General features: G+C 41.5%; 1 protein-coding gene across 4 annotated transcripts in view; it reads right to left on the bottom strand.

Moving 5' to 3' along the window:
• The window catches only part of tpst1 (tyrosylprotein sulfotransferase 1), a 37508-nt gene extending 24968 nt beyond the window's left edge, over window positions 1–12540 (bottom strand). For 2 of the 4 annotated variants that reach the window (XM_047594062.1, XM_047594066.1), the window contains exon 1: window positions 12340–12539. The gene's annotated coding sequence lies outside the window, so the exon portion shown is untranslated. Of the gene's footprint in view, window positions 1–12339 lie in introns of all 4 variants that reach the window. The other 2 variants (XM_047594063.1, XM_047594064.1) reach the window with 2 other exon arrangements.
• Between the last annotated feature and the right edge of the window lie 14198 nt (window positions 12541–26738).

Below are 26738 nucleotides of genomic sequence, written 5' to 3'. Positions count from 1 at the left end.
TGCAACTCAGCCGAGTGGCCACGTAGGTAGTAAAAACTGCTGATAGGGAAGGGATATCTGTGACAGTATCAGGGATGACAAAACTCAACTTAAAATGCAGCTGGAAGGGGAGTCAAGATAAATGAAAGAACTGGACAACTTCTCCTGGAATAGCTCAAATCATGGCATATGTGATCATTACTTGAATCACATTAAGTAATTCATGATTTAAAAAATAGTTAAAGTTAGAGGACATTTCTTAATTCTGCCACGTTCTGTGATTATGTAGAGTTACAGTTATCAGGTAAAAGTTCAACACCTTCTGATCAACAACCCAAACAGTTACCACACTGTTACTGTCATTTTGTCTTTTGGGGAAGGACCACACACACAACCTTCATAAAAATATAGAGCTACCCAGAAGTGATTCTGTGTAATTTTGGCATATTATCTGGGTGCTGTCACCTTATTCTGCAGCTAAGTACAAAGGCTGTGGTCATCCAGCATCAGCGCTGAAGTGTGTACGCAATGCCCCAAATGAGAATGGGTCATCTGTCGTGGACAACTCTGTTTTATAGCTTAGAGGTTGGATGTTTCAACCACACAATCCCAGCAGAGGAAATCCAGTCAACATATTTGTCATGTTGTCTGTTTACCCATATTCCCTATCACAGGAGCATGACGGTTACCAGGCTCTGTCAGTATTATTCTGCTGCAGTGCCACAGCGTCGACTCTGACATCACTGTGGCCGGCTGCAGTTCGTCAAAACAGAGCAATAAACACAGAGCAGCCGACTCTCCATTCATGGTATGAGAGGCGTTGGGCTGTATCTCTGTCTGGGCACAGCCGACCACCACATGACGCAAGGCATCGTCTCTTCTTTGCTGGGATTCGGAAAGTTTCCATAAGTGACTTTGTCCCAACACAACCACACAACAGCAGTGTGGTATGTACACTTCCAGTCAAAAGATGGGACACATTTTCTCAATGAATTGAATGACAAGGTGTGTCCAAAGTTTTGACTGGTAGTGTATGTAAAAAATATGTAAATGTACATGGCGATCCCAGCTATGTTTAGGGACATTTTTATTTTCTGTCTTGAGAGTCAAACTTTGTATTTAAGGTTCATGCTGTACTGCTGACGAAGGCAGAAATCAACTATTTCCATCTCTGGCCAGCCCTGAAAAAAATGCACACTTAGAAACCCAATATGATGGATGAAAATTAATAGGAATCACTGACTAAGTCGCAAAATATGCAAAGACTGCAGCGTTGGATGAGGATTGTCCCACAGATATTCAACAAGAAGACTTAGTAAATATTACAGGGCCATTACATTCATCGCTACCTCTATTACAGTCCAGAGGGCCAGAGGTCTGTAGCTGTTGGATAAAACAACGCCTTCTCCAGCTGGACCACAATCTTTTGTTTTTCTACTCGCATGGTAGTTAATACTTACCATTTTCAATATTTACAAACCCTCACTTGAACTTTTTGACAGTTCAAATTAATGTCATGTTTTTCCCCATATGAAGTACCAGTGTGTCTGTAATTCACTCCACTTTTATGATGTGGTTTTAAAACTGGGTCGGGAGCTAGCAACACAATCACTTACAGACACACATTTTACTTCCTGCATACTGATGCTTTTGGTAAACTGCGGCAAACAGGTTTGCTGTACTGCTACACTTAGTTTTAATAACCTTTTCACAGCATAGCGAACTGTTCCACATTGGTTTTTGTGGAACCAAACCATTTGACATGTGAGTCATTCAAAGGAACTGTGACAGTACTACATGACCACGAGGCCAGCATCGGAGTAACAACAGAGGGAGCACTCATTTAGACTTTCACATTATTTAAAAATGAACTAAAAACTCAAAAATAGTAATGAACAGGAAATGGCTAAAGAAATGGCTCACATGCATTTCCTTCACTAACCAGACCAAGACCAAGCACAAAGTTCAGACATTTCATTAACATGGACAGAATATGAAAAAGCACTTAAAACCGTGTCAAATAATCAAGCTCTCAGAATGGACGGACTCCCCACTGAATTTTACAAACACTCCTGGCAAACACTGCCACCGCTATTCACCAGAGTGGCTAACGAGATTAAGAAAAGCAAATCCATCCTGTCACAGACATATGAAATACCCATTTAGAACAACCACCACTATTGGACGACGTCAACAAATTTGCAAAAATGAACAAACCACTCTTAAAACTGTGTAATATGTTCCAGTGACAAACACACCAAATTCCAAATGGGAGATGGGAAGAAGACCTCAACTTCAACACAGATAGCGAAGTCTGGAATAACATTTGCATCTTCAATAAGTCCAGGAACACCAACATAATAAAAATACAATATAAGATCCTCCACAGCACAACTCACTGTACACTTAATACATCAGATGACTACCTCCATGCATTCAGGACTTGCTCACCAATACACCATTTCTGGAAAGAAGTAACCACCACATTATCCCAATTTACTGGCTGCAACATCCTACTTTCCCCGTACATATGCATACTTGGAAATAACAAGTATGCAACAAAGTAACACCCCTACTTGTAACCTTAACTATCGCCAAGGAAACAATGCCACTCACCTGGCAAAACAGGAAAAAGATTAACATCAAGCAGGGCCGGATCTATTAATACAACAGATATCACTTGAAAAAACAGTGAGCCTGAAGAATATAATAAACTATGTACTGATACTATACTATATAAATATGAATGCTCTGTGTTTTTTTTAAAAAAATGCATTATTATTATTATTTTGATCATTATTCACTTTACCAAATAAGAGGGAAACTGCTTGCATGCTTAGCGCTCTGGAGCCAGCAAACTGAACTACGACATAGTGTAATGCACTAGAGCCTGTTTAGCCAGGTTATGAGAGACCAGGGGAGGCCGAGACATCACTCTACCATCTGCTTCCTATCTGACACCATATTGCCAACTTCGTCTCACTGGGTTACTCATGCCTAAAGAGCCGAGTGACAGTTTCTGCTTTTAACCAAACATCCTCAACTGTTTACTTGTAGTTACGCAAGCATGGCGTGTTTATTAACAAAACATTAGAGCCAGCTCCTCGTATTTGCCTCCCTATGAGAGGCGTCTCCTGCAGGAATACGCTGCAAAGGCTTCAAGCATTCCCTCTCTAAGAATGCAGAGGAAAAAAAAAACAGTTAAAGCATCCAATATCATGAATTTCTTTCCTGTCTTGTCGCAAGGCTTTGTCTTCTCTTCCAGCCCACCCACACATCTCTCTCTTCTGCTTGGTGATTCAGTGGTAAAAAGGGAGGGGGAGTTACAAAGCATGCCAGGCTGCCAACACCTTTTGTCGATTAGTGGGAGCACAAAAGGGGCCTGCTGTTTCACCGAGGCTGCTGCAACTGCGCTTAAAGGGAAAGTCCATGTGCTGATTCACTTTTACAGGTAGACATTATCAATCTGGGAGGCCAAATGCACTCCAGGTAAGTCGCTCAGCGCGTTTACATGCAGAGCTTAATCGAGCTGTGCTCGAAATTCAACTTTGTGGCTGCAGTCCTTGTCCCAGTTTGTTTCAGTTTCAGTTTCCACAACCGAATTCCAAATGCATTATCTTGATGTCTTAATCGGACGAGGAGAACTCAGAATGTCTCACTTACATTGTGCAGCTAGAGTCCGATTAAGGCCATAATAATTTTTCATGAACATATAAATGTACTGCTAAAACAAAGAAACAAACAACAAAAACAAACAGCTGCACAGAGTGATGCAAACAGATGAACACCTGAAACTGACTGAAGAGAAGTTTGTACCAGATCAAAGGAGTCTAGCAGGGTATGACTAAAAAATGGTGAACTAAGAGGTGAGAAACACAACGGTTGGAAGGTGAGAAAAATAACTGATAAAAAGCTTGAAACCGTCACAGACCAGTCATAGTAAAACAAACAACAGCTCCTAAAATTATTCTGCTGATGCAATGTTATGACATGTAAAACAGAGACTAGAGATGTAATGAAAACTATTAAAATTTTGGAATTATTAAATCCAGACCTAGACCCAAATAACTTCTGTATCTCTCTCACTTTTATTACACTATAGTGGGTAGAGGTATATCTAGTCATCACTCAAACAAAAATGATGTCTGTTCCGTAGAACATACATAACTACTATCACAATCATTTAAATGACTGCAGCAATGCAGACATACACTGATCAACCATAACATTAAAACCACAGGAGAACTAAATAACATTGGGGCCATCTTGGGAAAATACAGTGTTTTACTGGGAAACTTTTAGGTCTATTAATCATGTGGATGTTACTTAGACATGTACCACCCACCTAGAACAGACCAGTCACCCCCACCCCATAGCAATGACACTCCTTCATGGCAGCAGCCGTCCCCAGCAGCCTGACACAGACACGGCCACAAAAACAGTTAAGGAACAACTCAAACTCAAACATTAAAAACAGCTCGAGGTGTTGACCTGGCTTCCAAATTCACTAGATCCCAAACTGATGCGCTAAAATAAACACGATCCACACAGACCCCCCACAAACAACATCCTGTTACCAGACACCACATGACGCCCTCAGAAGGCCCACGTCCATCCTCTGATGAGTCACAACTATTTTGGTGGCACAAGGGAGACCTACACAATAATAGGAAGGTGGTCATAATGTAATTTGCGTTTCTGCCTGAAACTGATTTGCCACACAAGTGGAAAACCCTAAGATTAGACTCCCAGTGTCCTCAGTGGTGTAGCGTTGTGACGCTGATTGATAACAAAGTGCGGCTGAGATTCAGAGTCGTGTCATGTTACACCTCACACCAGCGCTGAAACGTGTTTGTGTTAAATTAATTGAGGCTCTTTTCTCCTGTTACTGATATTTCATCCTCCTCGCAGGATATTTTTTCGCATTGATCTGTTAGGGGAAGCAGTGGAGCCTGAGGCTGCTCTCCATGGAGTAACGGTGAAACCAAACCACATCAAACACTTAATAAACTAGAGCGACTCTGCACTTCATGAAGCCCTGATGTTAAAGGTCTCTGATGATGGTAGGCAAAAGAAAGTTAACAGCAGGAAACCGGACATTTCCTTTTGCTTCTCCGTCTCCATCATTGCTGCTGCGATGTTAATTGCGTGATAAGAACTTCCGTCAAGTTAAAAGGTTTCTATGATTAAATGTTAAATTTGCAGATGAATGTTTAGATACGTCAGGGCAAAATCAGAAGGACAGAAGCTAAACACAACTTGTTACCTCTGTAAACTTTTATGGGAGACAACATGAAACCACGCAGCCAGCATGTTCATAGGTTACTATATTTACAACAACTAGTTTGTTGCTAGTTTGTTGCGACTACTACTTAAGTGCAAGTCAATACACAGAATAAGTCTTTGTTAGGCTACATAATAAGATCACACATAACTATTTTATTATTTAGCAATGTTTCTTTCATGAATCAGCTAAGCAATTAATTGTTTGACATGATGATATTATGACTTATTTTTTAATGCACATTGAAATGAGGCAGAGAAAATTAACAAATCTACAACCAGGGAATGACCTGTATTATTTTAAGACACTTTTTGCATCACTGCTCATATCCTATACTTCAGAGACAATCACGCATTTTGATAAACCGTTCACTAATCATAGAGTCCACTCATTCATGAGTGGTCAAAGCAACAAAGCGAGGCCTGCAACCTAATAACAGCCATCAACGTGACGCCATTCATCACGACAGCAGGAGGGACATTAGAGCTGTTTGTATTTTGACACGAAAAGGACCAAAAGAGAAACTCAATCTGTCCAAATATTTTGTCTATTCTTCATTCACACACTACACAACTGAGGCTTTCATGACTTTGCCTTGGTACAGGCTGACCAAACGCAGTGCTTATCTTGTGTGTGAGGAAGGGAGGCAGAAGGAAAGGAAGGAAGAAAATTAGACATTTGATAAGGAGATTATTTCAGTAATGACACACTAAATTAACCAATGAGAACTTGTGGAAAGAAGCCGGTTGTTTTAGGCGTGAGATTTTGTCCTGTCAAAGCTGGTGCACATAACAGCTCAGGTTTAGTGCTGTCTTTAAGTGCAGTTATTTAATTAACAAGGGAATATTACGGGGCTGCAACACATATCATTTCATTTATTGTTAAAGTGTCGGAAAGCTCCGTGTGCTGTTCCTTCCCTTCCCTAAAGGTGGCGCCAATCGGACTAAAGTGCAGTTGAAAGCGCTGAAAAATCTCTCTTTCATTATTTATTAGATGATAGCAGGCGGGACCGGTACTTCACTTCACTGATGCTCTGTTCTTGTTTACAGAGGGACCATACGTTTCCTGAGGCTGATGTTTCAGAGCAATTGTCTTAGCTCAAATTATATCATCTGGGCCAGGGATTCCCAAAGGGTGGCATTCCCCTGGGTGGGCGGGTTGCCTCCAGAGGTTATCTTCTTCTACGCACTGTACATGCGCAACTAGCTTGTAGCCTTTTATAACACTCGTTTTCGCAAAAACACTCAACTGGCTGAAATCAGGGAAGCTGCCAGGTGGGATAACTCAAACCAGAGCTAGTGACGAAGGAGGAGAGGAACCGAGACAGTGAGGAATCAGAGGAAACAGAGGAGAGAAATGCAACGGATCCAGGAGAAGAAAACAAACGCATTCATTTTATTTCATAACCGCTGTGTTATGATAACGGGGCTGTTGACTACACAGTCACTTAAAGTTACTGAAATTTTAACGCAGCTAAAAATATTATAACATTTCTGCCAATGTATCTGCTTTCAGACTGTCATCCATGAAAATGTTTCAGTTTAATCAAAATGCGAGAGCACATTAAAGCGTATTGTTCCATTTATTTGTTTTTTTTGAAGGTGTGTGTTGGGGGTGCATCGACCCAGTTGGGACATAGAAGTGGTTTCACTGATCTATGCTGTTTGTAATTCCCATCATCCACCCAAAAAATATAGCTAAACACAATAAATATCAGATAATAATCATAGGTAGCACAAATCAAAAAGAGATGCCAAACAAAACCTCTACCATGTTCAACCGCCACGCTTTAAAAGCATGATTTGTGACAGAAAAGCAAAAGTCCTCTCTGTTGCCATGGTTGTTCAGCCCTGATCTCAAATGCTCATGCTCTTACTGAAAAGTGATCCACCCTTTAGTTTCTAGTCGCTTCCAAATCTATGATCAGGCACATTCTTGAACTTTCACACAAGTGCAGGATCACTCAGCAGGTCCCGGGCCATTAACCTGTCCACGACCTCTTGTCCTACAACTGTCATAAATCAGATGTTGTGAACAAACCCAATAAGGTCCAGCTAGACCCTGGGAGAATAACAGGGAGTAAAGACACGTCTCCAGGCAGGACAGTCTGGTTCTTGCTAATTTGTGCTACTAATTAATTTAACAGTGATTTACAGCTTTAGAATTTACATGGCCCGTGTGCATCTGCATTCAGGCATTATCTGCAGGGATTTAAGTGCAAAAGACTCAGAGATAAATGGAAGCATGATTGTCCTCGTCCCCTATTATCTGTCCAAACCTTAAGTCAACCTTGGGTTCTAAGGGGATTTCATTCGCTTACACATCCATCCCATTACTGATGACCTGCATGGTCCTTTGTTGTGTGTTCAGAACAGATGGTGTCCTAAAGCAGGGGCAATCTGACATTTTCTCAGACATAGAAAAGCAACCCCTCTGGCAAAGCTCATCTCTTAGTGTTTGTATAATCACCGGCCTTTTAGCAACCGCCAATATTTATCTTGTTTGAGGTGTATCATATTCGCAGTCAGCCTAAATGTCTGCAGCAAACGAATGTGGTGTTTGATTTTAATGTTATAACTGTGTCTCTTTCTACCAATCACAAGCAAAGAAAAAGACTAAACATGGGGAGTGGTTACTTCAATGAAATTTTGTAAACAGCGTTGGATTCAGTCAGCCTTGTTCAGAAGAAAAGGATATTAAACAGATTCCACTCCTCTGATTTCACACAAGGAAGACGCAGAACTCAAAATGCGATCAATTCTCATCTTTGCCAGTGTTGTGATATTAAATTAAACACAGTTCCACTGCAATAGGAATTATCACAGAGGGGTCTCCTGTTCTAAGAAAAGAGAGCCACACGCGCCAAAGGCCTTAAATGTAAATGTGTTTCAATTCTCTCAGATGGAACAGCGTTATAATACGCTTGTGTTTTATACCACAGCATTTTAATAGGACTCTTAAATACAAATTCTCATGGAAATAACGTTGGTACTCTTTATGATAAATAATCTGAGGAGATCTGTGTCTATGCCAATGTCAGTACCTTTGATCAAAACTCTTTGTTGAATAAATTGTGGTTCTAACACGCCGAGTTGCAATTAGAAATGTTCATTTAATGCTGTGTGCTGAGTAAGCTGGAATGTATGCATTTTGTTGTGGATAGTTAATGGAAAAAGCCTGCTATGCTTATTTGTTGAATGTAAACTGCCTTAGATGTATGCTAATTGTATTAGCATAGAGTTAATAAGTGAAAATGTGGGCGACAAAACCCAGACATCAAGCTGGTTTCCAAGGCTGATGCTATATAACAGTAGCACATGGTTTTAGAAAGGACTTTGAACTGTGTAAATTATAAATGTTACCGCTTTTATAGTGGTGCAAGGATGTAATTGACATTTGTAATAAGGATTATAAAAATTAACTCTGAGGCCAAAAGTAAATGGTTTTATATGATGCTTTATAGTCACGTCACAGATTGAAACATTCCTTAACACATTCCTGGTACGTAGACAAACCCGCTCTGTTGAGCCACACCCTAAGCTTTTAGCCTTAGCTACGCTAAATTCATTTTGAGTAATATTTATTGTAACGCTCGAGTGATCATTGCATTTTTGGAAGTCTTCAAAGCTCTGTTCTTGTTGTGCCACAGAAACAAGATGACATTTGAATTATAGACTGATCTCAATCATAGAATAAAAACCAGATTAGGCACCCAGCCAACCAGTTTGACTCTAAAGTCACAGATTCGTGGGTCCAGACCTCCGACTTAAGACCAAACAAGAGTTGTCTTTTGATGAGCATGATCGCTATTACATGAAGGCAATTCTCCATTTCAGTCACTGTGGCAAGATGCTGGTCACACAAGACACACAATTATATGAATATCCACGCAGGCCGCAGACATATTTAGGAATGCATAAAATACATTTTATTAACTAGTGAAAAATAAACTAATGTGCAGATGCTTCCACACAGTGCATGGCCGTTTACTGAACGGTTAGATGAGAAAGACTGACGGATGAATCATATGCTATCAGGTCATCATATATCAAAGCAACTGAACACAAAGGACAGACGAGCTTGACAGATCTCCACCACCAGACACCGTCATCAAAGCAGCAGCTCGGAAAGTTTCTTTTGAAAGAATGCCGTCCTTCCCTCTAGACACACATCAAGTGCTAACACACGCTCTCCCCGTTGGATATCTTTTCGTTTGTCATCCACTTGGGGATCGATACTGATGGTAAATCCAAGTGAGTCTGTGGGCCATGTATGTATGTTATAAACATGCACACTGCCTCTGCAAAAGCATCCAGCTTCCTCTACTGTGAGTGTGTCTGTTACAAACAGTTCACACAGGAAGTAGTCCCACGTAATACTGCATCTGCATCTGTAGATGCTACCGGCTTCATGCATATTAGCACAATCAATTTCAATAGCGTCTGTTAAAGTAATGCAACACACTGGTAAAGTTGACAGCCACAAATGTATGCTCAATACCATAAGGCAGGGGTTATAAATAATCAGAGACACATCAGTAGTAAGTAAAGTGACCGGTTCAGATGTAAATCTGCCGGTGAACAAACAACGTGGGTGCTTTATATGTATGTCTGTGTTAGTTGGGGTGCCTGTGGAATGAATGGGTAGCTCATGTATGCTACAAGCCTGAGCAGAGTTTGCTGGGCAAGACGCAACCTGGGCTGTCAAGGCCGTAAGTGGAGGACGGTTGTTCTGGTTGTTTCTGTTTTCAGCGTATAGGGTTAAAAAAAAATACTACTTCACATTTTCTTTTTAGCAAGCCACAAAACCCTGAAATTACAACAATGACGCCTATCAGTCCTAAAAGGTATCACGTACTGTTGCTTGGACAAAGATTTGAATCAGTTATCAAAACTGCAAAACAATCTGCGTAATCAGACGGATAATCAACGGCTTTTGAGGTTTCTGCAACAACACATTTCATCACATCAGGAAAATTGCTTTTGGTTGACAGATAATTATGAACTGTGACACTTCTCTGTTTATTATCAATTGAATAGTAATTTGGATCCAAGTCAAACTGAACAACGCAAACCTCAGAGTGGCTCCATGTTGTCACACTACATTTCCAGACCCACAATAAAAGCCCATTCTTTACCCGAGTCACCAGGGAAACGTGACCAATGTGTGGGAGGTCAACAAACTTGCTGGCTCAGAGCTCGACTCCTTCTGAACACTTTTCATCACCAGTTATGTTCCGTTTCCCACTGATGGGATTTGAATTATGCTTCTTTGGACTTGAGACTTTAAAAATAAAAATAAGAAGAAGCATGAGCTGTCCGCATCGTAAGCTGTGTGTGGACGAACACAACAACGGCCCTGTCCTCAACCACAAATAGTCACAAAACCGTGATCCCTCCGCTTAAGAGTTTTTGCGGTGAGAACACACAGCGAAGGAGACTTAGTGACGTCAGCATGACTAATCTGGGAAGTTTGATAAATGTGTGCCCCCATGTCAGTAAGTCCTTGAGCGGCCAGCACTCTTTGGAGAAACTTTATAAATATGGACCCTGCTCTGCAGTTGAAAGCCGAGCGGTCGGACAGCTGCTTGGCTGAATGTAATAATTGTGATGCAGCAGCGGGTGTTCTTTTCAGACACGGAAATGAGAGTATAAGTGAGCTGGAGTCCAACTGATCCAGCTCCGCAGCTGTAGAGGCTGAACCACTGAGAGCAGCCAGCCAGAGATACATCCTGAATCCAACTGGACTCTAGTTTCTAGCCCACTCCTCCCCAGACCACCTGCAAACAGCAGATGTGCTCCTGGCTACTAAGACACTAGTACACTATGCCCCATAATGGCCAATGGAAACTATATTTCCAGCCTTGTGGGACTGCTACAAAGAACATTTACTTTTGCAAGAAAGAAGGCCAAAATCTTAACCGTGTCTCTAATGTGTGAACCATATATCTCCTATATGTCGCCAATAGTCTAACTCTATGCAATATGCAATGGAAAGGAATATAAAGAGGAGAAATGGACATACCAGTGGTAAACAATTACACAAGTGTCAGAAAATGATGGACAAGTGAAGTGTGATTTAACACTTTCTGTACCTAACTGGCACCGTGTTACCCCAGTCCACAGCTGAATGAAGTGCACTTAGCGAAGAAAGTGTCTCTCCTGGAACTATAACGCGTCAAGGCAACAACCACGTCTTAATATATGGCCCAGACCACTCTGCATGAGCATGACCAATACGATTAGCCCCAAGCAGGATCATCTTTTTCCACCCCGGCTGCACTCACAGGCCAAAACACTTACACATGTAACCCCAACACATTCCACCATCCATTACGGTGATACCTAACCTCAAAACCGAACTCTATTAAAAACATATGGCAATTAAACAATGCTTCGTTTATCAGCGAAGGAGCAAGAGTTCATGCAGAGTCGATGCATTGCTCCGTTAATGTTATGCTCTTCTGGTTAATTCGGCATGCCTTATCTTAACCACTAAGGCTGCAAATGCAAATTCACTGTGAACTTTAGTACTGCAGCTGTTTATTTAGGGCAGAAAAGGACTGCACCAAGGACGCGTTTTAAGTTCAATTTGATCGAAACTCGCAGTACCCGGCGACACGACCGTTTGTGGAGTGGAGGTTGCTGCTTTTTTTAAGATCAGTAAAATGTCTTCGGCGAGTGACCCAACTAGGTTTGTCGATAATCAAGACACATTTGTGATTCAGTCCCGTGCGACTTTCCCTCGAGGGCGGCACGTAACGGAGCCGCCTGTCAACACGCGAGCCCCGGCTATAAATGTTATTTATGTGACATGGGGCTGTACGTGATAATATCAGCCAGGATTCATTTTCCAGCGTGTATGTCTAATATGCCAAACGCTCGCAAATTATGTAACCTCAATTTGGGAGGAAGACTGCAGCTGTGTTGCAGCCAAAGAGAAACGACGTATTACGGTTATTCATTGCCACCCTCCCCAAAAAATTGTGAGTTTAATTGTCGCAGCACCAGACCTAAAGGGAAGGAGAGGGAGAGGGACATTACAACAACACAACAGCGCCCCAAAAAAAAACCTACCTAATGCTGAGGGTACGGCGCAAGAGACACCGGCACGTCGGTCTGAAAGCCTGTGTGCAATGTCCGGGGCAGTCCTGCCGTTCTCTGGAGTCACTTTCTAGGCATTTTCTGTGTTCACGGACCGTGTCTGTGTCACGGTCGGCTGACAGGCTTGTTGCACTGGTGGTCGACTGAAGTGGAGCGACGCCGAGCACCCTGCTACAACCGAGCTGCTCGGCTGCGGTTGAAAGGCGCGCCGTGATTGGTCCAGACGCCAGAGAGGGTTGTGTGTCAGAGGCGCTGATTGGTTTGTGCAGTAATGGGCGAGACTACAGTAGATTTAAAAGCACAGTACAAGAAGATCACGGACTCTTATCCCGGTTTAGAAAAAAAATCACTGACCAAATCGTTTCTGCAGATAAAAAAACAAACAAACAAAAAAAAAGAAAACATTTTAATTAATATTTCATAGATGATCTAATCTAATCAACTTTGAGTACACTGTTGTGCACTGCACTTAACGTCCTTTCGATCACCATTACATGACACAGACAAAATTGTCTAAAGTTAGGGGTGCCAAATGATATTATTGGGCCAGTTCAGGCCTTGCATTAAGATCTGATCTTGGCAATCGGTTTGCAAGTAACCAGGGTAAAACATAGGTGTGAACTAGGGCTGTTCCGGTACACCAGTATTGACAAAAAGATAATTGTGATACCGAAATTGCAATATCATGTTAAACATGTCATGTGCATGTGATGATATTGTGTAAATGATCCAGTGCCTCTTGAACACAGTGCGTGTTTTACATCTGTTTTCTTCTGTTCTACTGTTATTTTGAGTGTGTCTCCCAAAAGAGAGAAAACGACATAAATAAAGCACGTCTCATAGATTTACAGTTGTCACCTCGGAATATGCCCGTGCCATAGGAAAGAGAAAAAAAAACATTGGTGGAATGACCTGGTCATTCAGTATATGCAGTCAGTCAGTCAGCTGACCTCAGTCTTTGAGCATAATGTTGCTGAACCTAGACCTGAGCAACTGCAGCAACCCCCGATCACAGCACCGCCTCCACAGGCTTGTACAGTAGACTAGTAGACTCTTCTTACCCTGATGTGCCATCACTCTTCGTCACTCAGTTTTCCAGTAAGCCTCAGTGCTTAGTGTTTTCTACACAAACAGAGCAACATCTTTTCCGTGAGCACAAGGTGTGTCTTTTGACATTGTCATTGTTTAAACAATGAGAAGCATCAGATGGGATTAAATTACTTGTTGCCAGCTGAAAGATAATTACCTCTGCAGTAATTGTCCTTTTATTTTTTGTCCAGTCGGTGCATTATTGGTTTCTATAAACAGGGCATGAGGACAAAAATGGCCCTTTACATGAAACTTACTTACTGGTGGATGGCTAAAGCCACACTGAGGTAAGACTGAACCATATGGGTCTTTTTTTTTATGTTAACTTGATTGGTTTATGCTCTCGAATTAGCATCTGGTTAAGTTACCTGTGGTTCAGAATAGCTCCAGCTAAACCACAACTTGAATGGTGTTTAACACACAGCTGGGTAATAAAACGGATTTGATTGAACATATTCAGCTGAACAGCAGCTAAACTGCTTCAGAAAACAGACCGATGTTGCCTGTCTGGCAATTTATTGTAGCGGCCATGCTTGGTGATTATGCTCCATACAGCGTGAGCACATAAATGAGATGAGGAAGGTCTGAAAACTAGATGGTGTTCGAGGCAGGCTCTAGCTCTGTACCACCTTCATGAAAACAATTATGGCCCCGTACGGAACTTGCCGAGCTGTTGCGATCTGACTGCACTCTTTCAGCAGTGAACACACAAAGCATCCCGGGACACATTAAGAACCGCCTACTACACAGGGGTGCTCTTGTATAAGTAGAGCACAGCAACCCAGTGGCTCTTACCGTATTAGTTGATATTATGATTTAGAGGTGCAAAGCTATACTAGCATACTTGGCTAAAAGGACCCCAGGACAAAGAATAGGTAATACAAAAAGAAAACAAGAGTCAACGTCAGGAAGTGATTTCATGTTCAGGAATCTGTCAGGATTAATATTTACACTAACACATACACAGTAAAAACCATTCATCTTCCAGACAATGTAAAAAATACTGACCCATCAATGAACTGTGCAGCCATTCTTTCTGTGCGCCTGTTCGTCATATGTGCTGATGTTTCTTTTGTCTGGGCGGGCAAAGCAGCTGCTGTGCTCCCATACAGGAGACAGAAACCCTCCAGTGAGCAAACACAGTTGTCTTCGCCTGAAGAGGAAGACCGAGGCAGAGGGACTAAAAGCACATCAGGCCTCAGAGGGTAAGATGGAGGGCAGATCAAGCCTCTCACCAAGAGATTGCTTTTCTGTTTCAGAAATATTTCTCACGCCAGTTGCTTTGAGGGAAGTGAAAGAAAGAAAAAAAGAAAAACGATGGCCTGTAATCAATGATGCCATTATTGTGGATGCTCTGGTTTCAGTCACAGCGAACGGTCAGCAGAGATCAGCACTCAGCAACTCCGGCCGGGTTCAAAAGTGCATGTTAACTGATATGAGCAGACACAGAAGAAAAACGAGGAATTATTAGGGGTTTGAACAACTTGTGGTTTTTCAAGGCTAATGCTGTTGTGCTAATTTTGAAGTACATTTGTATATTTCTATTTTATCGTTTTTTACCATTTAATTTGATCACCACAAAACACTACAATTTCATCTCAAGCACCTTTTTAAAATACGTTACCAATTTTAATTAAACTGTGAATGTAGAACATCATCTTGTTTTAAGTAGCTGTGGTCAAGCAGCAACTTCCTTATATCAGATGACTGGATATCTGATATATATTTGAATATTTAATCACATATTGATCCATCCCAACCAGACATATGAACAGTCAATAGAGAGCTAACACCTTGCGGACACTTAATAAGACAAACAAGTGTCACACAGCGTTAATTGCAATAACAGCAAGTTTGATATGTTGATGTGGTTTGGCCAACACTCCCGTTTCTCATGAGACTCGTTTACAGGCAGAGCAGCAGCAGTGCTGACATGGGTTCTCTGAGATGTGGGCACCACAGCAGGACATTTCACCGCTGACAATTTCCATTATCTGAATCTGAGATTCCTCATATTCAAGTCATCATCCATTACAAAAATAATTGCCGGCGCAACGTATCCCCTCAGACACTTACACCAGGGGGCTGTGGAGTGTGAGACCGGATGGGAGCCATGATAAAATAGGAGGAAATATGTGGCGTCCAACAATGCCAGTCTCCCCCGGGAGGAGGTGCAGGGGTCAAGATGTTGAGGTAAGAAAACGCTTATAGAAACCAGTGTAAATGGACGGCATTGGCTACAGTCTGTCGTTTAACCTAAATATCAAGTGGGGCAATAGATTTCATACTGTATGTAATTAAGGAAACATATAACATGATGTACTAGTAGTAACTAAACACAGTCAAGTATGGCTCTGAAAGATGATTCTGAGGTTCTCTTTTCAGTACTACTCTAGTAAGAGTTGGGGTGGAAGTATTTTAATTTTTGATGTTTGTACTTTTGCTTAAATAAAAGATCTTGACTTTTAGTCTAGTTTAGCGTGCAAGCTCCTAAAAAATAAATAGAAGAGATGTAGATGCTAAGCTAATTCATATTTATGTTGCGTTTAAACCAAAGCTAAATATGAGTGTTGTAATTTGTATGGCTTTCTGTCTTTTTTTTCCTCTTTTCTTTTTTTAAATTATTATTTGGTCTACACGTTACATAATGTGTGACAAGGTCTTTCTGGATTGACTCATTTTGCTGGCCAGCAGTCAGCGCTAGCAGTTTCTTCCTTCTTCTCAGGATGAACTCGGGAAAATGTTCAGCCCTGTCACGTACTGCTCGTTGGCTGAGTTTTCAGACAAGCGGTTTGAATGGCCAGAAGAGCTGCTGTATTCATCAAACTCCAAGGAGGATCGCTCCGTGTTTTCTAGAAAGACTGCAGTCGTGACTGACAGAGCAATTTACTCGCCCTCGCCCTGAGTGTATCTGTGCCACTGTTTGCTGTTTTCCAGCCCTGATTTCTTTTGGCACGACGTCCCAGCAGAGAGCACGCAATACTGCACTTCTCTAGATGGAAGACAAATGTCTATTTTTGACTCAAACGCAACATGCACACACGGGAGGCAAACGTAAGAGGGGGAGCTGGCTGCGCTCAAGGACAAGCTTACTGGAACCAGTAACTCAGAAATGCAAGTGCACTTATTCACCAAGGAAACCATTTAGAGGCCCGTCTCCTCTTGATAGAAAAAGAATACAATGATAAAAATTGAGTTTTTAGCCATGCTCTGGTTTCACATTTTAAGACTGCTTTAAAGTGGGTACGAAGTGAAGGGGAATGAAAAGTTTCTGAATCCATGTGGAGGTTAATCCAGGTCATGGGTAGAATTCATCTCATCTTCTACCACCTCTTATCCTCACTAGGGTCACAGGGATTACTGGAGTCTATTTCAGCTGTCATTGGGCAAGAGGTAGGGTACACCCTGGACAGGCCTCCAGTCTATCGCAGGACTAACACAGAGACAAACAACCATTCACACTCACACCTAGGGTCAATTTAGGGTCACCAATCAGCCTAACAAGCATGTCTTTGGAGGTGGAGGGAAACCGGAGTAAACCCACACAGACACAAGAAGAACATGTAAACTCCACCCAGAAAGGCCTGAGCTGGACTCGAACCCCGACCTTCTCGCTGGGAGGCATCAGTGGCACAGAGTGTCTGTGCTGCCCCATGAGTAGAATTATTATTATTATTATAGAATAGAATTATTTTGTCATTTTTGGTTTCATTTCACTTGAAAACTGCAAAAACTGAAATGAACTGAAATGATCACCAAAAGCAACACTAATAGAAAAAAGCGACGTGAAGTCTGATGTTGGTCTATGATAGTTTCGTGCTGCTTTCAGTCGCAAAATTAAAGGTTTTCATCTCCATCTTTATTGCAGGAGATGATGAAATGTTTTCGCGGGTGCTGAAATGTGAAAATGTCGCTTTCACAAGTGTCACAAATTCAGTTTTAGGACAGATAACATTACTTCCTGGAAATGTAAGGTAAGTTTGACTGCATTTTCTTTTCTTTTTTCAATGGAAATAAATATCTTGAAAATCAGATCAGATAATGTAAATCTGTCCATGTCACAGCATGGAATTACGTGCTAATTTGGAGCTTGTGACTTCATATCTGATCTGTCTGGAAGGACAGGATCCGTCCCAGGTTTTTCCTAAGGTTAATTTTAAGTTTCTTCACTCAGTTGATTTGGTTGTTCTTACCACTACAGCTTGATATGACTTCTACCTGTGATTTATGCAAATAAGAATGATTTCATTTATCTTGTCCACTTCCTTGTCCATGCAAATGAGATAAACTGTCACACAATCAAGAAAAAGCTGTTGCAGTCAGTGGTATAGAAGTTCTTTTGTATGAACCACAAGATATCCACAAAATATTTTCGAATTTACACAGGTACCCAACATCGTGCTGTAAGATTTGATTGCAGTGTCAGAAAGTATAAAGAAATTGAGCATTGAGCATGTAGTGCAGGAGTTACAAAAAACCCACAGTACAAAACAAGAACAGGGATTCATTCAAAGCAGCTTGCACGCAACCTGTGCTGAATATTTGCATCACACCCATCACTAATCATGCTGATTCATACTCAGTAGTCATCAGCAGAAAAGCAGCACATGCTACTTTCTCTCTGTTTCTTTCCCTCTTTCTCTGTGTTCGTTGTCATGTCAAAATGTGGTCCTCCAGAAACACAACTGCAGCAGGGACACCAACAAAGGTGGTTCGGACTTGCCTGTGGATTTTGGGCAACGCATACATCGATCTGCACATATCAGTAATATGCACTCTGACACATGTTTTATATCAAAGTATCTGATCGCTGGCTCACGTTTTACACATTTCAAGATCCTGTCGATTACTTTTAAAGCTTTTAGAGAGGTCCGCTCTCTGTCCCAGGGGCTCCGCTGAAAGACAAAATGATCACATCCTGTTGTAGTGACTAGCAATTTTAGCCAAGGGTTCTGGTTTAATACAAAATAAAAAATAATTAAAAAAAAAAAAAAACACAGTGATACAACCTGTTTATTTATATTTTAATAAAACCACAATCTTTCTCTAATGAATCCTGCTCTCTGGAGGGACAGTTAAGTGCTTTCCACCCAACAACCTCCAGGCATGAACTGTCTAAATTTAATTTGTAAGCGAACCAAGGTTGTTCCGGCACAGCGAGTGTTCCAAAGTGAACCTGGCTCCAGTTTACAAGAACATTGCAATATCTCATTATATTTACCTGGAAATAAATGCGATGAAATACAAAATCATTAGTAAATTTATTCAACTGTAAAATCCGATCACATGCTAAATAGTACGTATTCAGTCTATTTTTTACCTACTGGTACTCAAAGCTCTCATCTACCCACTCAGTCACACCAGATCACACACATTCACGCACCAGTGCCAAACACTGCAAGCAAATCAGGGGTAAAAAATCTCTTAATGCACTTCATCCGTTTCCTGTAATGCCAAACAGATGCCAGGTTCCTGTGATGGTTTCACTTCACCCCAGACTGTAAGTTTCTGGCTCACTCGCATATTTTTGTGCTCTCGCCCGTTTTCCAAGGTTCACAAGAGTCCTGCAGCTTGAGCTGTTTGACATGGATCAAAATGGAGACAACGTAAACAAACCAAGAGAGGCCATGTGCAGGCTGCGCCGTTTGACCAGAGCAGCACATCTTAAGTCGTGATTCTTTCCTCCAGAACCCCTGAGGCTTTCCTGTCCAAAACAAGCAGCTCCCTTCGGCAGCTTACCAATTAGCAGCAGTGCATGTGTACGGATTAGCCCCTGCCAGCAAAGGAAGCCAAAAATGAGAGCAGGAGCTCTTGGCCTAGATACCCAACTATTCAAATTCTAACAAGGTGAAGTGGCATGCATACAAAAGAAAGGCAAAAGCAGCCCCTGTCCCCAAGCTCCTTGCCTTCCGAGGGACAAGGGACGAAGGCAAAGACATTCAGCCTGCATCAATGGCGCTCTCATTCAGCGGGGAGACGAAAAGTCTGAATTTGGTCCCACGCGGTGCTGACTTTGAAACATTGAGAACTGACATGAGTTCCAGCGTGAACAACACTGGTAGACGAATAAGTAGAAGACCTGATGCTTCTCTCGCATTTGCAGTCTATATTTTGAGCAAAAGTTCAAGGGAATGTACGAATACAAAAATACAGTGCTGTGCAGTTTGATTGAAAATGTCACAAAGAAAGGCTGCACAGTCTCTGGAAATCTGCACCAATATTATTAATCTGATTAATTATAAAGTGATTTGCAGACATATTTTAGTCGAGCAGCTGTTGGGAACATTTCGCTGCAAATTCATGCACATTGTACATATTCTGATCTTTATATAAATGGCTGCTTATGTAGAGCCTGAGAAATTTTTCCACATTTGCCTGTATATTTTACAGTTTAGATTAAAAACTGGTCCCACTGGAAAACAACACATCTGCACTTGTCAACTTTACTGACTGTCAGACATTTGGTTCATCCAGCATTGGAAAGTAGGAAAATTGCTTTAAACGGAGGTGATTTATGCCAAGCTGTTGCCATCGTATTTAATGCATTTGAATGTGCACTGATCAAGCATAACATTATGACCACCTTCCTAATATTGTGAAGATCTCTCTTGTGTCTCTAACACAGCTGTGACTCATCAGAGAAGGGACATGCGTCTTCTGAGGGTGTCCTGTGGTGTCTGGTAACAGGATGTTGTTTGTTAGTTGGGGTCTTTGGGTCCTGTGGGTTGAGGGGAGGGCCCGCTGTGGATCAGGCTTGTTCCTGTGCATCCTGCAGATAGTTGATCAGTTTGGGATCTATCAAATTTGGAGCCCGGGTCAACACCCTGTGCTGTTCTTCATGTTTTTCAGTTGTTCCTAAACTGTCTTTGTGTGTCTTTGTCAGGCTGCATCCTGCTGGGGATGGCTGCTGCCATCAAGGAGTGTCATTGTTACGGGGTGGGGGTGTCTGGTCTGGTCTGGGTGGGTGGTACATGTCTAAGTAACATCCACATGAAAGCCAGGTGCAAAAGTTTCCCAGCAGAAACCTGTGTTGCCACAAGATGGTCAGTGTTATTTATTTCTCCTGTCAGTGGTTTTAATGTTGTGGCTTATCGGTGTGTAATGGTTTATAAGATTAAGCAGAACGGTGCTTTATGCAGATTGACCCTTGTGGATTATATATGGTTTCCACTTAGAAAAAGTAAGATTAAAAGAACTGGCATGCGGGAAGCAGTACTTAGTGTCAGCAAGTTACTGCAATTTGCTGTTTTCATGTGAATCAGTACAAAGTTGTCCCTGACCTCCTTTGGAGCTAAGACTGCAATCTCTAATTGCCATAAGTGAAGAAATATGGTGTTTCTCCCTGTGGGACCAGTTCATGTGCCCACGCACAAACTAGGAGTGTAGGCTGTCTTGGCGGGTTAAGTGCGAGGCTTGTGAATCTGGTCAGGTTTTATCCCACGTTAAGCTGATCGTCAGGGGTCTGTCTGTTCGGGCAGATGGTGAAGGGGGGTTGTGGTGGCGATGGTGTCGAAGTGCTGTAGCATGTAGCACGTGAGACATGGATGAGTGATGAATAATGACTTAGTATTATCCATAAGCCGGCAATATCCCCCGATTAAATCAGCACATCTTCCGCGTTACATCAAAGTAGTAAAGTTGGAACGGTTTTATGAGCGTCAGCATTTAGCAAATAACTACATGTGTGGTGGCAAACACTGATGGTACCGCATCTACACTGGTGGGAAACTTTCAGATATGTTAGATCTGTGATGTCACAGCAGGTGGAAAACACCAGAAATTCATGCAAACAATTAGATAATTCTAATTTCTTTTTTTCTTTTTTTAATTTCAGTAAACACAGGAGAAAATGATGCGTCACAATGAATTGACTTTGACTCGTGAAGAAAGAAACTGTAAGGGTTTAAGGGCAACAGAGCTTCTAGGTCCACACAAAATGCAAATGTTTTGACAGGAAAATAAAATTCAAATGCTGCCTTGATAGCTTCTTACAATCACTGTGCATTGACTGAAGTCAGTGTCAATTGCTTTCTAGTCTGTCCATGTACAGAGTTGTGCTATTTGATCCTGTGCTGAACAGCATGTCTTTTTAAAGAATGCCTCAGAAAACACCAGAGAGGCTGTCTGCATCTCCCATGTATTGCTTTATGAGTTGTTATAAGAGCTTCTAGCCTCCTTTCACCCTGACTGGCTGTCGCTGTTAAAAGCACCCTAATGCGTCTTCTCATTATCCTGACAGCCCATGCCAGTGATACTCCTATCCCCGACAATGACTGTGATAAGAGTGCAATTTCCTCTAATGTGTCTGTCACACATCAAGCCTACATCACGCAGAAGCTCTACAGACGCTTCCACCAAGGCTTTCTCGAGCTGCTGGCAGCACAACAAAGATAACTGACTTACCCAACCCTTTTCCGTGCTACTTTAGCCGGTTTACAGAAGTTCTTTGGCTGCTGCGGTAAAGTGTAAAATCTGCCTGGCATCCAAGCTCTACCAGGTCTAAAAAAGCAATGCTCTTAACCTATCAATTACGGCACGAACAACATATACCACAGGACCTTGTCTTGGTGCACTGGGTGCAGCAATGGGAGACTTAATGCCAGATTAAATTACCATGTTTATGAAACGGTCCGGTCTCTTTGGAAAGTGTGATCGCACTGGTCGTACAGGACATTCTCCGCCATTATCAAACGTGAAAAGTGTTGGCACGGTGTATGTATCTATAAAAATACAGAATCTGATTAGTTTTACCACACTTAACTGCAGCTACAGCTCTGCCATGGTTTTAGCATTGCACCACTACCTCTCTATCAGAATCAGTGCAGCAGGGCTACTTGTTTATTCCACACATTTTTCTTTCTTGTGAAAACAGTTTCCAATGAAATCTGGCCGTCAAATACTGACACTGAGCATAAAGTACATTGGTCCCAAGCGTAGCAATATATATTAGATTTGGAAGAGTTTTGAAGTCAATGAACAATATGTCCGTTGAAATGTACAGGGTGTCTGGTAAGTGTTGATTTAAAAAATAACTGTGTTGTCAATGACTCATAAAGCTGCACTGACAGCCTAACCATGAAGTAAAAAAAAAAAAGTGCTGAAAAATGTTACTGGTCTAAAATGTTTTGATTGCCTGACAAAGTTTATTATTGTGTTTATCTCTTATCTACATTATGAGAGTTTAATTGACACTTTCATTGAGATACATTATAGCCTCCAGTGTTGTATAAAAGATGCATGTTTTCGTAAGGTTTGCCTTGGACAGTATCCTCTGCTGTATCCTGCATATAGGGGAATTACAAATAATACATTTGTTGATAAGTTGGAGTAATTGCTGGTAACGGAAGGTAACAATCCTGTACTATTTTAGTTGTATGTTCTTTGGCTAAATTGGCTATGTCCAATGACATATCAGTCATACCACTGCTTTAGTTTCTAGCAGAAATGAGATGTAGCGTCTGCTTCTAAAGATTTTCTGTACGGGGTTGACATGCAGCAAATGACCTAGCCAGCTGGGAATCAAACCAGGAATTCACATTAACCACTTCAATATTGGGCCGCACCGAAGAAAAATATTTTTTCTAAATAAATGTAACTGTAGTTGTTTTTTGAATACGTTGCAACCTGAAGGTAACATCGGATGAAAGACTCCGTGGAGCTGGAAGCTAATGTGATTGATGGAGGGCTTTAATCAATTTTCTGAATAAATTATACTGAACTGGCCTTTCAGTGCCAGGAAAATGATGCACACGTTCATATTTCAGGAAATGGCCATCGCTGCAGAACAAGAATTTCCTGCTCCTGTCAGGTCGCATACATAATCAGGACAAATCAGCGAGCCTTGTGGAAGAGGATGGTTAAATGGCATTAGCAGCAATATACATCTTTAATGATCTGTCCTGGTACTAGCGTCTTTAGACTGTTATACTGCTTGAATCAAACCTTCGGATGTTTCTGGAAATGTGCACATGCAGGTCACAAGCAACAGATGATTTTTACAATAACAAATTTGCTTTCTTAGATTTTCATCAGTCATCGACAACCACTGGCTATGTACAGGTTCACCTTACTATTTTTACAGTTATACATTTCAGGCCAACTTTAAAAAAAAAAAAAGACATTGCCTTGGGGTTGGTGAAGTCTGCACTAATTAATTAATTAATTAACTGAGCTTACTGTCCCATGGGAAGACAGGAGAGCTAGATATGTAAAGATGGCGACAGAAGCTGCACAGTGATGGTGGAGCGCCTGTGTGCGGCCGGTGGAGGTGGGTTGGTTGCAAAATCCTCGACCAATCCCCCGAACAGACGGTGTCCCTAATGTACTTTTACACTATCAATAAAAATACCAATGTCCTTGCTAAAAACTGTGTTTTTAATTGTTTTCTGAAAATGTCCAGATGTGACTTAGACAATTATGCTATTAGGATAACAATATAGCAGAGCCATACCTAAGGCCTCAGTACACAACATGTTGATACTCACATACAGTACCAATTACAGATTACTTGGATTTGAGGGTAATGCAATGTCATATTTACATTTATGTTGTTTTTTTTTTCACATACAAAGTCTATGCTTATTTACTGTGCTAAAATAAATGTGTTTTGCCTGATAACAGTCAGGACGCACATGACCTGAATTATGCCAAGGCTGTATGCCATCAAAATGCGTAATATTTCCATAATATCTTGGTCTTGAATCTTCCACTGAGAGGTGAGGTAATGGCACTAATGACCATAGAAGAAGTCTGCTGCACCAGAATTTATGTCTAATATGTTGACCGAGACAGCAAATTCTTGCAATAATTTTAAATTATGCAGAATGACCGGCTGCAAATCTCCTAGAAACCTTTTTCCTGCAAATAAGCTGCCAAATGGTGAGCTGGGTTTAATGCATTTATGGTTTAATTGGCCTTGACACTTTATTGTATTTCCCTCCCACTTTGCCAATGCCCCAGGGAGCTCTGGCCCTGGATGGTGCCTCATTGGCGAAACTTGAGCTCAATCAAGACGATAGACTCCCCCAATAAGGACCTCCTGATTGTGCCGTGTCAGAGATTCTGCCTGCAAGTCGACTTTCTGAGTGGAGGAGATGGCTTTAGAAAGTCGAATATGTCGTCCACGCGTGGTCATTAAGCCTGGCAGGGCCACCGCTAATCACGTCTTTGGTTGACGCTGCAGTAACTGATAGCTGAACTGATGGAAGTTAGGGCTGAGAGAGAGGTGATTTTACTGCTGCCAGGACATTTTCTCTGGTAGTCCTTTTATATTGCATTTCTGTGTAACAAATATCTCCAGATAACCAAATGCATCTAAGGAATTTCACTATGCTATAGAAATTACGCATTGATGCACACATATGACACCCAAAGAGAATAAAAACAAATTTTTGAGTTACACTGAAATTTCTAAATTAAATCTTCCTCAGTAGGTCATAGATCTATCACTATAGGCTCTGTCTTTGGGGACTGTCTTGGGACTGTAGAACATCCTGTAAAAATGCCTGTAAGGTTAAGGGATTTAACCCAGGAAGAGCACAACCTCAGCTTCGCTATAGTTCAGTTAGACATTGCTCACCCTATTACTGTAAGGCCAATAACCGTCTTCCAATATACAATGGAGGTGGAAACGTTGAATCCCTTTGTTGTGTTGAATCACTTCCTTCAATTCACTTCAAAGATTTGCGGTTGATGACTTTTCAGTTTGTTCACATTTATTCCCCAAGGTAAGCGCCCCCATTAACATTCACACACACTCCATCACACGTTAGTCAGTGAACGCATCATTGTTCACTCCACGTGGGCCAACATTTAGCCAGAGTCTGAGATTGAAGACTCACTTCAGAGGAGCTCTACTTCAACATGACACAACAGTTCACACTGAAAAATCATTGATAGAAATGTCGTCATGCTCCGAACACATTCGGAACAATAGGAACAGCTGCTCAATTGTGAAACGTTAAATGTAAATACAAGTTGAAGAGCCTCGAGGAGCTCTATAAATAAATTCGTTCTGTGACATTCACATACGCAGATAGCCGGCAGGGGGACGTCATCCAGCTCGGCTTTAGGAGCGTTGTAATACATGTTTTATGGGCAATAAAAGTGAGGAGAAAAGGCAGAAGTCTGAGAATAGCCCAAGGATTTACATTTTGGCATACATGCCCAAGGAGCCGCTTATTTCAAAATGAACGGTTCTCTTAACGCGTCTGTAACTGAACTATTCCATCTGTGACATTTTCCACCAGACTTCAGGGCACTCTGAAACTCTGCTGCTTCACCAGACAATCTGCAAGTCTAACTATCCAACAAGCTCTCTTGGTAAAGAAATGGACGTTAAGGTTACAGTTGTTAAAATCTGATGGAAAACTGGAACGGTTAGAAGTGGTGACTACTGAGGACGTGCTACGAAAGTGGTGAGAGCTGTCAATGAAAATATTTTAAATGTGAAATAGCGCTCGAGAAAAATCATGAGTTTTAAATGTGCTGCCATGGCATCCACCAAGAGAAAAGGGGAAATAGAAAGGGGATTTAAAATGAATAAAGACAGTATTTCTTTGCCACTTACAGTATTTATAAGTACAACATGACTCTTGTGGTGTGGACACTGGTGGTGTTAGCTCTATGGTATCGACCATTACACAGAATTTATAAAAGGTTAACACAGAGGAAGTTTGCATTTAGCATTAAACAGGGATCAAGGGTGATTGTGAAGTGTAGTTTATTTTCATCAGCTCGTTCCAGTAACCATGTTATCCTCAATGAACTTCCTCAGTTCTATTTATCCACTTCAGTACCCTTCTTCAATACCCACAGTACAGTGGGTAATGTGAACAGGCACCACCTGATTTTTTACAGTCAACCAAAAAACACTACGAACAGTGCTCAGCTTTTCTGCTTCCTCCTTAAGCTTAAAATTAAACCTTTTAGGGAAACTGAAAGAAGAACGAAGATACTATGAGTAGCTGTTGAAGAATGACTCATAAAAACACAATGTTTAGTGATGATGATACTGTACGGGCCGAAATGTGAATCTTTCCGTCGCCACACTCTGCAACAAAGCAAACAAGGCCGGCACACAAGACCCGGCATGTTTAAATGTTATGCAACACACACAATAAGCCGCAATACTCAGTGCGTTGGCTTAACTGTGTGATAAGTACCATTTGTTTCTGAACACCGTTTGCTAAGATACAGGAAGTGTTAACAGTGTCAGGAGATTGGAATGGGAGAAACGTTCTCGCTCTCCGTCTGAACTTTGACTGAACTGCTGTTGAGAAAGA

The sequence above is a fragment of the Mugil cephalus genome, chromosome 9 (genome assembly GCF_022458985.1).
Source record: "Mugil cephalus isolate CIBA_MC_2020 chromosome 9, CIBA_Mcephalus_1.1, whole genome shotgun sequence".
NCBI lineage: Eukaryota > Metazoa > Chordata > Actinopteri > Mugiliformes > Mugilidae > Mugil > Mugil cephalus.
This window is presented reverse-complemented; position numbering and strand designations above follow the sequence as displayed.